This window comes from Triticum urartu, chromosome 4 (assembly GCF_003073215.2).
Source record: "Triticum urartu cultivar G1812 chromosome 4, Tu2.1, whole genome shotgun sequence".
In the NCBI taxonomy this organism is placed as follows: Eukaryota; Viridiplantae; Streptophyta; class Magnoliopsida; order Poales; family Poaceae; genus Triticum; species Triticum urartu.
This window is the reverse complement of record NC_053025.1, coordinates 352207665-352211521: the sequence shown is the minus strand read 5'-3', so window position 1 is coordinate 352211521 and position 3857 is coordinate 352207665.

The window sequence follows — 3857 nt, the reverse complement described above, 5'->3', positions numbered from 1 at the left end:
ATAATGTATCACATTACGTTGATTGTGTCTTTCTTTGTTGCCGGTGTTTGTCCCCTCTCAGTAGACGATGTTCCGACAATATGATCGATGACACTGATGAAGAGTTTTACTATCTTCAGAAATGCCAGGCAAGAAAACCACCTTGAGCATTCCGATACAATCCCACTCTCCCGCTCATGTTCTCTTTACTGCATTCAGACAATAGCGTTTCAACTATTACGTGCTGTGGTAGTTGAACCCCTTTCCTCTGCCTGACCTGTCATTGCCACAGTAAATAGGTGAAACCCACTAGTATGAGTAGGAGTTGATTGAGCCCTGATGTGCCTACTCATTCATGCTTGTTGTCATGCCTGCTACTGCTTAGAGTTGAGTCAGGTCTGATTTATCAGGAATGAATTGGAATGTGGTGAACATTTCTTACTATTGAGAGCTAAGTGTGTGAATATGATTTGGTAAAGGTAGCGGTGAGAGGCCATGTACGAGTACATGGCAGGTTGTCTCATTGAAACCGTCCTCAAGAACTAAGTTCTTTGTTTGTGATCCATGAACAACTACTACCACACGTTGGGCCCTGAAATATGACCTCGCTCGACTTATTATCCCTTCGTGTCCTTTGTCTAGGAGTTGCAAGTAGTTTCTGGTGTCTGTAGTATACTAGAGGCCGTGCACAAAGCTGAACCGAGGGGTGGGCTGTGATGTAGTAGGCACGTGGCCCGGTGTACCGAGCTGCCCGTTTGGTGACCCGGGAACCCTGCACACATCGTTTGGGGCCGTAGTGGAAACCTCGGACGGACTCCCTGCGGATGGAACCTGAATAGGCGATAAACCTGGACAAGGGACTTGTGTGGTTATTCAGGTCCTGGTCTACACCCACATCGGCTTTCGCTTGAAGTCTACCGAGCACATGTCGTGTACAAACGCTAAGTGGTGGAAACATATGTGAAGAAGTACACCCCTGTAGGGTTATAAATGATCTATTCAAATAGCCGCTTCCGCGGTAGAGGACTTCTGGGTTTCCTATACAGTTCATAGACAAGTGAAAGTGGATACTCTAAAATGCGCAAGATAAGCGTGAGTGCTATGGATGGCCTTCTCGTAGGGAGACGGGAGAGGATCCATAGTGGTGTATTGATTGGTGAATATGTGGACTCGTCTACACCACCTCAACAGAGTTACGAGCAGTTGTAGTTTAGGATAGCCACCGAGTCAAAGTTGGCTTGCTACAATTAAACTCCACCACCCCGTTTGTTGATTCTAATGCATATGTAGCTAGTTCTGATGTAAGTCTTTCTGGGTACATTTGTACTCATGTTTGCTTAATTTATGTTTTTGTAGAGATACTTCAGTCTCACTAGTAGTTCCATGTTGTACTCAGGTTTGCCTAAAGAATAAATACTTTGAGTCGTAGAGTTTTGTTGTGATGCCATGTTGTATTTTCATATATTGAGCATATTGTGTGTATGATTTTGAAATGCTTGGTATGTGTGGGATCCGACAACCTAGTTTTTTATTCTTGGTAGCCTGCTACTGCTCCGGGACACTTAGGCTGTCTGACATGTGTCCTTCGTTCCTGTGTCTGTCCCTTCGGGGAAATGTCACGCATTGTTCCTTTAAGTCCTTGTAGCTTGCTACGACTTGGGTGCATACATTGATGACCGGCACGTTCGTTGCTGGGTCATGTATAACTGTCCCTGTAAGTTAGTGCCACTTTGGATTCACGACTAGTCATGTCGGCCCAGGTTCTTTGTCATGTGGATGCTAGCGACACTATCATATATGTGATCCAAAAGGCGCAAATGGTACCGGGCCAGGCAAGATGGCACCCGTGGGAATACCATGCGTGAGGCCGCAAAGTGATATGATGTGTTACATGCTAGATCGATGTGACTTAGGAACGGGTTCCTAACAATAAAATTAAATAGGAGTGAATAAAATAATGTACGTATGGTTAGAAAAGAAAACAACATGCACGTTCGAAATATAGAGAACATACGGTTCTTTGACGTGAAACGTGAGCGACGCCCAACGGACGCAAATATGGTTTCGTCTCATATGCGTGTGTGATTCATGGTAATACGGCAAACGTTTCAAACCTGTATGCGTGTGTGATAGGAATACCTATCGCACATAGTTATGAAAGTGGACATGTTGGTGATAGTAGAGGCACCACACACATTTTACATTTTTGAACTGTGTGAGATAATGTACCTATCGCAAACACACCAGTAGATTAAATGTTTGTGATATCCACCTTTTCCACAAGACTATAGCGTGGTAATTATTTCAAATGTCTCTCGAATCAGAAACATAACATCAAGACGTAACGTGTGGGACATGCGTGACTTCTCATACATTTATTCTATGGCGATCGTCGGTAGCCGCTCGCCTATCCCGACGCTATCTGGGTCATGTGGTAAGGACCTCCCGATCGCCCACACTCAGTAGGCCATGGTTTAAAACTTCGTCGCGGAAAGGGGTTAAATACCGTTTGTATAGCAGTACCAGTGGAGACAACTAGACCAACTCCTACCTGCATCTACTACTTTTACTCCACACATCGACCTCTATCCAGCATGCATATAGAGTACCAAGTTCATAAAGAATAGAGTAACGCCTTAAGCAAGATGACATGATGTAGACAAGATAAACTAACATATGAGTAAACCCCATCATTTTACCCTTAATAGCAATGTTACATATGTGTCATGTCCCCTTCTATCACTGGGATTGAGCACCACAAGATCGAACCCATTCCAAAGCACCTCTCCCATTGAAAGATAAATCAATCTGGTTAGCCAAACCAAATCAATAGATCGAAGAGAAATACGAAGATATTACAATCGTGCATAAAAGAGTTCAGAGAAAACTCAAATAATACGCATGGATAGATCTGATCATAAACTCACAATTCATCGTATCCTAACAAAATCACCGGAAAAAGTGTTTACATTGGATAGAACTCCAAGAACATCAAGGAGAACATTCTATTGAAGATCAAATAGAGAGATGAAGCCATATAGCTACTAACTATGGACCCGAAGGTTTGTGGTAAACTACTCACGCATCATCGGAAGGGCGGCAAGGATGATGTAGAGCCCCTTCGTGATCGAATCCCCCTCCGGTAGAGTGTAGGAAAAGGCCTCCAGATGGGATCTATCGAGAATAGGAACTTGCGGCGGTGGAAATAGTATTTCTTGGACTCCTCTCTTGGTTTCCTGATCTTAGGGAGTTTATAGAGGCGGAGTTAGGTCAAACGGAGCTGCGTGGGCCCCATAAGCCACCTAGGTGCTCCCTACCACCCTGGGCCTGTCCTGGTGCCTCGTGGACCATAGCCCCATTGTGTCGTCCCCTCTCCAAGCTTCCAGGGTCTCTTGTTGCCAGAAAAAAATTCCAAAAAATTTGGTGGCATTTGGACTTCGTTTGGTACTGATACTCTGAAAAACCAAAAACAGGCAAAAAAATAGCAACTGGCACTGGGCATTGAGTTAATAGGTTAGTCCCAAAAATGATATATAATTCCTTATAAGTGTATATAAAGCATCCAGGATTGATACTATAATAGCATGGAACAATCAAAAATTATAGATACGTTGGAGACGTAACAAGCATCCCCAAGCTTAATTCTAGCTCGTCCTCGTGTAGCTAAATGATAAAAACAAAATTTTATGTGGAATGCTACCTGACATATTCATCATATACTTTTTTTTCTTTTGTAGCATGGACATTTGGATTTGAATGATTGAAAGCAATAGTCTATAGTTTGAAATGAAGACATCAATACTCAAGCATACTAACAAGCAACCATGTCCTTCAAAATGTCAGCGCTAAAGAAAGTTATTCCTAGCCCACTATGCTCA